General features: G+C 31.8%; 1 protein-coding gene across 2 annotated transcripts in view; it reads left to right on the forward strand.

The window, feature by feature from the left end:
* The first annotated feature begins 2,031 nt into the window (after nt 1-2,031).
* LOC118193420 (beta-1,4-galactosyltransferase galt-1-like) overlaps nt 2,032-14,217 on the forward strand; it is a 67,772-nt gene continuing 55,586 nt past the window's right edge. The window contains exon 1 of one of the 2 annotated variants that reach the window (XM_035364506.2): nt 2,032-2,242. The gene's annotated coding sequence lies outside the window, so the exon portion shown is untranslated. Of the gene's footprint in view, nt 2,243-10,929; nt 11,228-14,217 lie in introns of those variants that run through there. The other variant, XM_035364507.2, reaches the window with a different exon arrangement.

A 14,217-nucleotide genomic window follows, 5' to 3' on the forward strand; every position in this document is an offset into this window, starting at 1 on the left:
TGCTTTATATCTTAATTATGACCACGAGATATCTTTCCTCTCGAATTTTGTGAGAAGACATTTGTCATAGAGCCAATTAATTTTTCGGCAGAATAAACTATTACTCAAAATGCTAAGAATAGATATATTTTTCAGGCGTATTTTGTAACTGCACTCAGGTTAATAACAGGCAAGAGTTAGTCGCCTAAGCGAATAATATAGTACTTGGTATAGATCGGCTTCCATGCTGTTGGGTTAGAATTAAAATTCCGAAAAGAGCGTGCAATTTTGTGTTTAAATGAGCTTTTAGTGGATTTGAAATTCTCTCGGAAATTTAGTGGATGAAATAATGGAGGCCTAAGATCTTTCACCTCTCGATCTCTAACATTCCATCGATCAAAATTACAATGGAATCGATCAGAGACGTTCTGTCACCACACGTTTATAAAATCTTTGATCAAGAACAAAATCATTTCATGACACCGCCCATCATTAGTCATGAGGCCATTTGCTGATGACTGCATATGAGAGCAACAACACAACAATTAATCAGAAGTAAGTAATATCCAATAAACATACAGCTTTCAATTCTCGCGCTAAAAATTTAATTCTTTGTAAGCAATTACGCTAATATATTAAAAGTAAAAATTAAAAATTTCTTTAAACTTCTTCATATTGTTACGGATACATCTTATTTAATTTTTTGCTAGAAATATTCATCGCAATTTGAAAGGTATGGACGTATCTCAAAGCTAATTTATCACTTAAAATAGCTCATTGCAATGCTGTTGATTACAATAATGTTTTAAAAGATGAAATTCTTGAAGATGACTAGTCCTTCTGCTCATTTAACTTCCATTTCATGCTTTTACATACAAATTGTTTTTACAGAGCCCAAACATTTAGACCAACATAGTACTGCGAATAACTACATGGATTCGATATCTTGCCATTCTATAGAAGCCTACAGCTTCTAACTATCTTCATCATTCTATAGGTTCTGCTATCTTCATCATTCTATAGAAGCCTGCAGCTTCTATAGAATTATAAGCAAGAATAATAAGCAAAAAGATGCATTAGTAAAAAATGCTCTCGCTACCGTCTTTCCTCCGGCTTTCTTATTAAAAATTTATTCGAACATCGAATGAATCTTCATAAAATCTTCACAGATTCTGCAGAAAACTTATTTTCTGATACCTTTTCTCTCATTTTTTTAGTCCAAAGGGGCTTTGTCCCTGAGGACATTGTTTTCGTTTTTGCGATTTTGCGTCAATTCACTACAAATGACGAATCACGTTTCAAACTGTTGCCACAAAGTATTATCGCTCCATGTTATATTTAAAGAAATTAAATAATGAAAAATCTGCTTAAATATATGTATATTTCTCGCACTGTGATAAAACATAGAGCCATCGAATTTTGAATGACGTAATTCTCCTACGAATATGAGCATATGGAAGACCAAATTTGAAATTTGGAATTTGTTTTATTATAGATTTCTTATTTTGTAAAACTTTAACAAATTTTTGATTATCCTGTTGATAATCCTGTTGAACTGAATTTTTTGGTTTAAGTGCGAAGAACGTAATATTTAATAAATAAATGTAACACACAAAATGTTAAAAAAACGCCCCTTTGGACGTAATTTAAAATCTGAAACATTTCAGATATGGCTGACAAACTGAAACATTTCAGATTTTCTTTTTTTTTTTTTTTTTCTGCTTGCACCTGGTTCTTAAAAAACACCTGTTTGTATCATTACGACAGGATTAAAAACGTTATTCGGAGCTTGTACAAATCTTCAGCTCTCTTGTATATGATTATGATACATTCATATATAAAAGAAAACATTTACAAAAAAGAATCATCTCATTTAATGAGGGAAATATTGAAAAAAATGTCAAGTAATGATTTAAAAGTCAATAGTAAATAATACTAAAAGCGACGAGTAATGATAAGTACATTTACTTAGTGACGTCATATATTGAAATACTAATCGCTTAGTTTCAGTTTCACGGCATCAAAACAAACTGACCCACACAGAGCCGAGCGGAAAGGATCATGACCTTCTCGTCATGATTACGATCACAGCCCTACAGCTAGCCGAACAAATTGGACTCTTGTGTGTGTGTATGTATGTACTGTTCTAACCATTAAATATGAAAGAGACTTCCTATGGTTAGTCTGTTACCTTCCATTATATTACAGCAGATGACATTGATGAGACGGGAAGGACGCTCTTTATGCCCTCATATTCACGACGGTAAGTAAGCTGTCGAATCACTAAATTAAGAATTAATATGTAATTTCTTATTATCTTTCTTAATGCATATTTAGCTTATACATGCTTTATTTTATTTACACATCAGTTTAATTATTGATATTGAAGATGGCAGATTTGTTCTATAAAATCAGGGATTATTACTTGAGTTACTATGATGAGAATTTCACTACTATCTGAGAGAATTTACAAATTATCTGCTTTTTGTTTAGTGTTATACAAACAAATACTGATAATATTCTTCAAAATCACAGCTTGCTAACATACCAATGAGAAATCGAAATTCTAATCTTTTGATATTTACAGAAATTACACAAAGAAACAAACCATCGCAGATTCTATTTCACAAGTATTTATTGCTAACGTTTAAACATATTTGATTATTTTGTGAGGAATATAATGAATTAAAATAGTATAAAAAGAATGGTATTAAAGTTTTCCGAATTTAAGTACCAGACGCATTTTTGAAATATCCTTGAAAGTTAAGTCTCATTGGTAACAAAACTCGCATTCTCTAAAAAGTACCTATACTTACTTTTGTTGCCTTTAAAAAATATAGAAGGAACAGTTTATTATCAAACTGTCTCTCATGAGATTATTAAATTTATTTAAAATTCAAAAGCTATCTTTAATGAGAAAAGTTTCCAGTGAAGAAAATATAAAAGCAGGCTTGGTGAAATTAACTTTATTAAAATGTAGAAAAAATTCAAGTCTTGAAAGTTTACTGCTTTTTCTAATTTAAAGTTTTCATTTCGGAGAAATGTGCTAAGATATGAAAATTAGTACGAAACGTAGCATGCAGTAAATCTGAGATATAATTTCAAAATCTAATAATATGCATATTTTTCTCTATTTCGAATTTTAAAGCTCAAAATATTTGCTTCTAGATAATAATCTCTACTTGTTTTTATTTATTGATTTTTGGTGAGATATCTGTCAAGTATTTTATAAAACAGTTCTAATCTTATTTTAGATAAAATATTTTATCACTAACTATTTTCGTTTTTTAGGCAGAGGGATCAGATGAAATTTTTCGTGATCCCCTTGATTTGAATAGAGATGTAATTATCGAAAATGGCGACATAGTTATAGAATGATATGTGAACATTATTAAGTAATAAATACGTAACAAAAAAGAAAAGAAAGTGCTATCTGAATTTTTCAGATAAAGTTAACCGAAAACATAGAAAAATATTTTCCTTCTCTTCTTAAATAAAATTATCTACTGTTGCCAACTCGTAAAACTAAGACAAATAAACAAAATTTAAATCAAATTAAAAGAAATTTCAATTTTAAACGTTTTGACGTTTGTATTTGTATTTTTTTAAAGTAAAACGTTAGAAAAATTCCAAAATATTGGCAAAAATGTATTACTGTTTCGTTAAAATTAAAAACAGAAATATAGTACTTTGCGATTTACACGATACTCTAAAATTCCATCACTACCGTAAGAATTTGTTGTGGATGCAGAGAGAAGCATATATATAATATGCACAATTAAAATTTTTACAATCTGTCGATTATAGGACATCAGAAATCAGTGTTACTTCTGATATTTGTAGTATAAAATAGTATTTGTTCTAAAATATTGCCAAGAACTTCACACTTCTACAGTACTGAAGCATTTATCTAGTACGCATAGTGAGTAGTGAACAACGCACTTCTGTAGTGAAACGAAAATTGAAATAGCTTATACATTGTTGTTGAGCAGTAACGCTAGTTTATTATTTACTTCAGACATGATTTACCACAAATTGAAACCAAAGAACACCTCGAAAAGATTTCCTTCGAAAAGGTGAATTGTAAAATAATAATGATAATAATATATATATACTATATATAATAAAAATCTGAAAGGTTTTAGATTTTAAATTACGTCCAAAGGATTTTTTTTTTTTTAACATTTTGCGTGTTACCTTTATTTACTAAATATCATGTTCTTCGGATTTAAACCATAAAATTCAGTTCAACAGTCATGTAGCAAAATAATTTTAAAATGAGCATATCTTTAGAATTTCCTATACAGAGTCTGGCGCACTGGAGATATAAATTTTTTTCCCCCGTACAGTGTTTCTATTACTCTCTTTGAAATCGTTTAGTTTGTTAATCAAAAATTCGTTGAAGTGTTACAGAATATGAAATCGATAATAAAACAAATTTCAAATTCGAATTAGAGCTTCCACATGCCCATATTCTATGGAAGATTACGTTATTCAAATTTTGATGGCTCTAGGTACCGTTGTTTTATCACAATGCAATTGTTTTATCGCAATGAGAAACATATATACATTCATGCAGATTCTTCATTATTTATAATTTCTTTAAATATAATACAGAGCGATACTATTTGGTGGCAACAATTTGAAAAGTGAAACAACGCTTATCGTGAATCGACGCAAAATGCCAAAACGCAATCAATAGTCCTTCTGGAAAAATTGCCCCTTTGGACTGAAAATGGGTATCTTTAAGACATAGCACATTATATAAACAAAATAAGAAATATGTAATATATGTATAAAAAATCTTTACTTAATTGTTCATAAAAAATAATATCCTTAAAACAGCTATGCTACTATGTTGGCTCTAGACTCCTAATTTGACATGATATATCGCTGGGCCTACTTTTCGAAGGGCAGAGAAGTTACGGGTGTTTACAAATACATAGTGTCTTTCCAGTATGAGGATACGATTTAAAATGCCTTGAAGTCAAAATTCTCCTCAAGGAGTTGGTGGTAGCGAGAGGAAAATCGGAGACCTTTGGTGTTGCCCCCAAAGTCTTGGATTTCATTAATCGGCAAGGAGTAGGGCAAAATTGCATTGTTATTTATGTGGTGCTGCCATGCAGCGACAGATCAAGGTCACGATAGGTTTCGTCATGGCCAAGATAAAATTCGTTAGCCTAATCTGGAATTTGTGCAGTATCAGGAGGATCAGAAACAAACACTACTGAATTGAAACATTTTTTATAAAATGAACTATATCTATTCTGATTTGTATGTTTTATTATCTTCATTAGGTAATTCACTTAAAATTTCTGCTGTAATACACAAGTCCTTATTTGTGTGAAGTTTAAAAGACAAGTACTGGAAAGGAAAAGAATATTTTTCCGAGTCTTTCTCACTCGATTAGAAGTGACAACTGAACATTATCCTGAAATAAGCAGTAATAATAAAATAGGTAAAAATCATTGAGAACATGCGAAGTTAAGCAAAAGACACAGATTTTACCTCATGCCTACCTATATACATAATTAAGGGAAGTAAGGTTTTCGGTTCAGAAAATTCTATAGAAAGTTTTCAGTGAGTAAACACAAATTAGCGTCCGCACAACACATTTTGACTATTTTTACAATGATGTTTATCTGTCTGTCTGTATGCTAATATTTTTGTACAGAGGGTGTTCACACATTTTTGTAATGATTTTGTAAAGATTTATATATAAACAAACCTTAGACTTTTATTTTCTAATAAGTTCAATATGATAGCCTTTTGTTGAACTATCATATTACATCTTGATTTCCAAGATAGTCCTTTTCTTAAAACCTTTCCAAGTCCTTTACTTAAAGCATCAAGTCTGATTTTATTCCACTTCTCCTTCACAATCTTCCAGAGCTCATCCAATGTTTTGGGATGCCGCTTATAAAAAGCTTGTTGTAAAAGTCCAAATGCGCAGTAATCCATAGAAGACATATCAGGGGACCTTGAATGGGATGCATTTAAAGGGAATAGCTTCCATTCCAGTTTCATGTCTCAATTTTCAAAAAATAGAGCAGTAGATTTAGAGGTATGGCTTGGAGCCTTATCCTGATGGAACTTAACAGTGAAGATTGTATGGATAAAGAGATGAAATTTCTTAGGCGTTAAAACATATTTCTGATACTAATACGAATGAATTTCTACATTTTTTTCGACTTTCTTTATTTTAAGTTTTCGATTATAACAGAATCCAGTAATAATCATAAAAACTTTAGAAAAAATTTCCTTGTTTTCTCTGAACCAACATATTAAGTCTTTTTCTCCTCTTTTTCGATAGTAAACGGATCTTTTTCTATTGCAATCAGATAAGTATATCCAAGCCTCATCATTTGTAACTATATATTTCCATTTTTCACCTACCAAATAATTTTCATACAGCAATCTGCACATAGTCCGCTGAAAACATGTTTCTGCGTTAGGCGATTAATAATGTTTTTTTAATTAGATTTAAATCAGATTTTATAACTTCACAGTTCCTATCGATATATTTAAAGATTTTGCCATAGCATCTGGAGGGCTGGATTTTCCTTTAAAACATGAGATTTAATAAGAGCTGTACGTACCTTTGCTGGGCATGCATTTTTTGCCTTTTTCCCAGTCAGATGTAAAATTTGACGTTTCTTTCCTTTCATATTAATTATGTCTTTTATTTTACGTGTAGAAATACTAAAACCATGCTTTTCACATCTTTTTTTTAATAACTGAATAAGAGCATTTCTCTTCGGAGAGTGAAAAATACAGCCTTCGATCCATTGTTTATTTTTTAGCGACATTTTAAAGAAAAAAAATATTTTTAATACTGCAGACGATAATTAAGTCTTATTCAAACTTGATGCCAGTCACGTTTGTATTTTAAAATAAATATTTAAATTCAAGGAGAAAATCAAAATCGTTACAAAAATGTATGAACACCTTCTGTATATGTGTGAGGAACTTTGGATCACGATAATTCTCATATCAAACTCCCGAAATTTTCTATTTTCCGTACTTAAGCGTTTTGCATTCATATAGAGAGTTGATCTAAAATACGGAAGTGACACTTTACTTGAAGCCTATAACAACTCAAAGTGATACTTTCAGCCCGTAACAGTTTTTTATGAAAAACTATATTAAAATATTATCCTAAACCTTTTAATTTTAGTATATAAGAATTTATATTAATGGAAATTAGGTTTCGGTTAAAACTGATAAACCAATAGTGATAGTTTACTTGAAGCTCTGAACAGAATTTCGTGAAAAAAATATGTTTTGATATAATCCAGAACTTTTCAAGTTTGGTATTTAAAATTCGTATAAACATTCGTATAAACCTGGGCCGGTATTCCAGATGCCTATACAATCATGAGTGCGAATAAAATGTTACATTTTCACTACCAGACTACACTTCTGGTATATGATAAACCAGAAGTGATATTATAACAAGAATTTAACCTAAAATAATATCCTGCTGCTTTAATTCTTAGTAATCGTGGAACGCATGGCAGTCACTATTCAACTGTTAATTTCAAAATTAAAGTGCATTGTTTAGTGATACCTAAATATCATGGCGATATACTTGTAGAACAAAATGAATTTAGATTTGTTGACACTTTAAAAATAACGTAGAAATAAATTAAATTATGGTATTCATTTCAAAGTATTTACTTTAAATGTATTATGCACACATAATTTTCTTTAATTAAAAACCAATTAAATTGTACTGTAGGGATTTATTTAATTTACTTAACAGTTAATTTATGTTTAAGCAATCTTTCCTATTGCTCTTGATTTCAACTCTACAATGCAAATGATATAGTGCGTGTGCATTCAAATGAGGTGGAAAAAAGTTAATATTTAAAGGAAATTTTTGGAAGGTAAAATCAGAGCGTGTCCTACCTGCCTGAAGGCCACGTTACTATCTTTGATTTCCTTACGATTAGACTTCTGTGGGATTGAGCTATTCTTGCCATTAGGCTTGCTTACGCCGACTTTCGAGTCAGAGCCAGCCTGCGCGATAGTTAAGCTGAGAAGCCGTTAGGTTAAATTTAACTTTATTTAATTTTGAGTTATTCATTACTTTTCGAGTTAAGCCAGAAGTGCCGGCTTTTGTAAGCACGACTTGGTGCCACCTGTGAACTTTTTTGAGTTAATATATGGTTCTTTACTTCCTTTTCCTGACTTTGTCGTAGCTTAAGAATAATTCTTTAATGAGTTTTATAACGTCGAGCTCAGTTTAGGATAACAAAGAACACGGGACATTATAATACGTTATTCAACTGCCCAATAAAATGCAATTTTTATAAAAAGAAATTAAGGGACAAACATTTGGCTGTCTTAATAAAACTCAGAAAAACTCAATTTTTACACACAGCCAATTATACCTAATAAAATACAATCCAGAGTTTCACATTAGAGACCTTTCTATTTATTGGAACAACAAATTAGACTTTATTTACAAACTATCAACCAGAAGTGATGCTTGTTGCGATTGGTGGGAGGTCATGTGCTAGCCACATCAGATTGTTTTAAACTTATTTGGAGAAAACAACAAAATGCTTGATTATATTTTAAAAATATGATTTCATTCTGGAAATAGTTTTCAACAATATTTGTATTATTTTATAAGGTATTTCTCCCACATACCTAGCGCGCCTTCGTGGTGTAACGGTAGCACGCTGGGCCGGTATTCCAGAGGTCCGTGGTTCGATTCCCGGCGAAGGCGGTTGCATATTTTTTATCTTTTCTGCTTCCAGTTAACCTAATGACTCTACAAGTGGCGCCAGAACTAAAAGGGTTGTGGATGATGATTCTCCGCACCCAGGATTTGGAGACTAGGTCCCCTAAAAAACCTAGTCGCCCTTTAAAAAAGGGAGTATATAAGGTATTTCTCCCACTTCCCTAGCGTGCCTTCGTGGTGTAACGGTAGCACGCTGGGCCGGTATTCCAGAGGTCCGTGGTTCGATTCCCGGCGAAGGCGGTTGCATATTTTTCATCTTTTCTGCTTCCAATTAACCTAATGACTCTACAATTTACACTGAAAACTTACAAATTTAAAACAAAAGTAATTGATTTGTTTCAAGGTAACATTTTGTAGTTCGTATTTTATGTATGCAAAGGACCATTTTTTTCAAATTCTGCAACGATGCAGAATTTCGTCATTGGAATTTCGAAATTTTGAACTGACTATTAATATTTGAAATTCGGAGTTAATATTAATTTTTCTGGATAAATAGAATTCTTGACCACCCGAAACTTTTTCTGTTCCTTTCAGTTTGGACTCATCGAAGGTGGACTGTATAATACCTAAGAATCTAAATAACTTCAACATAATCATGAACTAAACGTACATGATTATACATTTTCGTCTAAAATTACATTTGCAAGCATGAATTCATGGATTTTTTGGAAAATGGAACATATAATTTCATGAATTTGTGTGGAGTGACACATAACATCATAGTACTCGTACATAAAAACAAGGGAGAGTACAGCATATGATATGAAACTGTAGCATAAAACAATGAAAATGGTAATACTATGTTACAAAGAGGGTTTAGAAAAAAGTATAATTTACGAAAAAAAGGAAAATCTTATGAATTTAATATGGAATATGATCTCCCTTGACTTGTACACATGTATCACAACGTGTTTTCATGTTGGCCATAATGCCATTGTTTGAATTACTAAGCTTGGATTACCACAATTTGGATTACTAAGTTCCACTCCTCTAGCGATGCGAAATATTTACATGTCCAGGAGGATTGTGAAACAGTTTTTCGAAAGTAGTCCTATAAGTTCTCTAGCGGATTAAGATCAAGAAATTTTGTTGGCAACACTTATGTCTTCACTGTCAAGGATTTCTTCAATGAGGGTTGTTGAATGTGGACGAGCATTATCATTAATAAATATAAAGTCAGCTTTGTCTCAACCTCGGGAAAGTCTTGCATGATGTTCTAAGACCTCATCTCGATACCTCTGGCTGGTCACAGATTTGCTGTTGAAAATTCCCATACCACCACACCTGCATTACCGAAACTGTCACGTTCTATAATCTCGATAGAAGCCTTCGCGTTCCTGACTCGTTTGAAACATAAAGAGAATATGCGTTCACTTCAGTTCTGATATTCTTTTTGCCATTTAAAGCGATATCTTCTATAGTGAAGAAAGACAGTTTTTCAATGTGCCCTTAATTGCCGAGCAATAGACTTCCTGTTACGACAGGCAGTTATTGCCATATATCGATTCGTTTAAGTTTAAGGGATCTTCTCCCGGCCTTCTTACAACAGTTCCAGAGTTCTGAAATTGTTTTCATACTGCAGAGACTGTTTGTCTTGAAATATTATTATATCTCACTGCTTTAACGATTATCTGCCCAGCTTCTAAAACGATTGATGATTCTCCGTTTCACAGATTCTTTCAAATGATGCGAGGGAGACATAATAAATCTTTTTTGAGCTCTTACACATTGAAATCAGATGATATGTTGTAGAAATTCACTCAGTTATTCATTTTGCGCAGAGCTCTTGATTCACCATCAGATGACGTAACGCCTTGATTTGCATATCAGAAATCGTTTAATCACTTTTCATTGGATAGTAATAATTAGACTTTCTTTCGCACATCCCCAGCAAACACGAATTACATCGATTGGATATTTCACGGAATATCGTTATTTTGGGATATATAATTTGGACATAAATGCATTTTAAGCTATTCGTACTACTTCTTTAATAATATGGTTAACCCCATCTATCCTGAAATCGTTGCAGTTTCTAATTGCGCATAATTCTACAGCTGACTGCATTGTCAAGAGATCAAAAAAGTTGTGTCATAATGCCAGATGGTAGAACTCCTCGCATTGATACTCGATTGTTTTTCCGTCTGTCACTTTAACTTTTATTTTCAAAGGTAGGACTTTGCTTTTCAACAACGCAATCTGTGTGTGTGCGTATATATATACATAGTTTCATTTAGTGAATACGTGCATTCAATTCAGCTTTCAGCTTTCCATCTTATGCCTACGGTCTTTCATTTCACTTTTAACGTTACCAGTGGCCTCCGACATCCCATCCAGATATGCAGATCAAAACTCGTAGTGCATTATAGGCTCACTGTGTCAGCAAAATTCAGGATCAAAGGATCTTAAAAGGATGCTTTCAGTAAAGTGGTGTGCATTTCCACAAGTCTTGAACTAACAGTGAAATCAAGAATGTCTGGCTTGCATGGGTCAAAGGTGAATAAACACCATATTAAAGATAACATTTTTTTCAAAACAGGAGAAATAATATTCCCGCCATTTTAAAATTTCTATAAATTTGACTTTATATTATTTATTATCAAATTTATAGAAATTTGACTTTATATTATTAATTATCAAATTTATATAAATTTGTCTTCTATAAATTCAATATTTTGATTTTGATCAAGTGGCAAACGTAGTAATTTATTTTAAACAATAGTTGCATAAATTGTTTTTAATAATTTTGCAATAAGGAACAGCTAAGTTTTATTTCGTCTGTATCATTTCAATTTTGATGAGGATTGTATTAAAGGTAAGTAAAATTCGAGCTTGCTTTAATATCAGTTGAAGTAATAAGAAACTGAAGAGATAAACTTAGGTTTCTCCGTATTCGAAACAAAATATTTGTTTCTGTATGAAGAAAGCATATATCAGTATTTCCTCAATATGCAATTACACTCCGTAGTTAATATTAAACCAAGGTTTATATTTGTCATTTTTGTAGAAGAGTCTGGAAGAATAAGTTTTCATAAAGATTGATTAATATCATGATAATTTTTGGAGTTAAGTTAACATTAAACATTTGCTATTTTGTAGAAGAGTCCATAAGGTAAATTTGCAAAACGATAGTTCGAGAATTTTGTTCACTTCTTATACTATATTATGACAATGTTAAAGTAACTTATATTGCCAGAAATGTGATTAAACTGTACTGAAGGATTGGTTTGAAATATAAGGATAAAGATTACTCTCAAAATGTCGCCGCTTTTTCGGATGGCACAGACTGTCCTTTCACCATCGATGGGGAATAGCTGATATATTGTACTTTGCACGTTGTAATCGATTATGAAGTCTCAATGCTTCGTTTCCGTTTTATGCGGAATTGGGGTAAGGTTGCATATAGAAAATCTTGCAGAAAGGAAAAGGGCCTACCTTCATATTTAATTTTTGTTCTTGTTACATACGAGACTGAAATAAATCCCTATGATACAGTTGATCGTTTCCATTATTCAAATTAATTCATCGTGAGATCTTTATAAAAGTCTTAATAAGCGGAAACTGGCTCATATTATTGATACAATGATCGAAAGTATTAATATGCTTAGTTGAGTTCTCTTGTTAATAAAAAATCTAATGTGTACACCACATGACTTCCTTGTACGGAATATTAAAGTGCACGCATTTTTTCCTACATTTCATTTAAACTTATTTCATTAGACATATATTTCTCATTCAATTAATTCAGTTCTCACTTTGCGGCAAGGCAAAATAAATAAAAACTCAAAGTATCTTAACCCGTTCGGGACCAGCCTCGTGTATACGCGACGCAGCAATTCCACTCCTACCAGCCCAGCGTCCCATATACGAGACGCAACGATTCTGCTCCTACAAGCCCAGCGTCACGTATACGCGGCATTAAAACGGAACGATTTATTTGAATATTTAAAAGCCAGTAAATGGAGCTAAGTGGAAATTGTTTTCACATGGGTTGATTCATACGGTATTTGACCTTCATGTACTGACAATAGTTTCTGTTTTGTGCTTCTGGTTTTGAGACATTTATTGAAATAAACAAACTGGAAATCACGGCTCTTTATAAGTGCGCCTGTGAATTAAAGAGGTACAGGCGTTTTTGTTTATTTCGTTAGCATTTTGTTTGTTTGTTTGTTTTCTATTTTTTTAAACTTAACATAAGCTTTCTTGGTTAATTAAAAAGTAACATTACAAGATTATTACAAAAGGTAGAAGACTATCAGCTTTCTCGACATCTTGCTCGCATTTATCAGGAAAGAGGTCATTATGTATAATGACACAGGCGTTATATTTTGGTATATAATATATTTACTTTACATATAATGTAATTATATATAATGTATATATTGACGTGATCAGTAACGGATATCCCGCCAGTGGGGGTCTTTCCTTGATCACTTTCAGGTCATCGTGGACGCTGTTTTCGATTTAGAAAAACAGGAAGTTATCTAATATATAAATCTGATGTCACACAGAGTTTGAGGATGAAATATTTCTGAGCGTCTTTTGAAAGATGCGCTGTGTGCGCTAAAACCAAGGAAAAGCGAAAGAAAACAACTTATTTTGAGTGCGAAATATGCAATGTAGGACTGTGTGTCGATCCTTGTTTTGAGTTATTTCCCACACAGCAGAATTTTTAAATTGGAATTTAATTACCTACAGGTAATTCTTGTTTAATATTTTTATTTAATTTCGTATTTGTAATTTTTTTCATGTTAATAGTATTTATTTCTGCGTGTATAGTTATGATTTTAGTATTTTGCCTGTTTAATTTATTTCTCTTAATGTGATATTCTTTATATTAATTCACATTAAAAAGAAGTACATCAAATACGCAACTTCAAAAATTGAAGTCATAGTATAAAAATGCTGATTTTATACGATTTTTTTTTTTAAATTAGGCTTAAATGCTGAAAATACGCGGGCCGGTGGCGACGATCTATTTCAGTGGGTCTGGTCCCGTGACTGGGCTTTGTTCTCCCAGCGCTGGTCCTTAAGTGTTACTTAAAAATTGAAAGATATAGAAAAATATAAAACACCAAACACTTTTAAAACAATTAAGAAAACATTTTTTACAATTACAATTATAGTTTCTATGCAAAAACAAGCAACTCGTCTAGCCAGCAAGAAGGCAGATTTTTCGGTCCACAAAACTAAAAATTTCCTTTTGGTTCCACTCGCCAAAAAGACACTAAAGGTACAGAGACTTAGTTCACTACTCTGCTAAGTTTCAAATGTAAAAAAAATATGGCTGCTATGGAAAAAAAATTGGCTTAGCAGCATTTAAATAATTTTTAAATTGTTGATAATTCTACAAATATTCCATGCAGATTAACTAAAGGCATAAAAACCGTAACCGGAAGATAATAACAACGTAATTCAATCATTTTTAAGCAAAAAGTGCACAATTTACTAATATATGAGAATAAAAGAACTGAGCTCACTCAGCC

This window comes from Stegodyphus dumicola, chromosome 9 (genome assembly GCF_044657685.1).
Source record: "Stegodyphus dumicola isolate Sdum_Otavi_A_Nest chromosome 9, ASM4465768v1".
NCBI classification, from domain to species: domain Eukaryota; kingdom Metazoa; phylum Arthropoda; class Arachnida; order Araneae; family Eresidae; genus Stegodyphus; species Stegodyphus dumicola.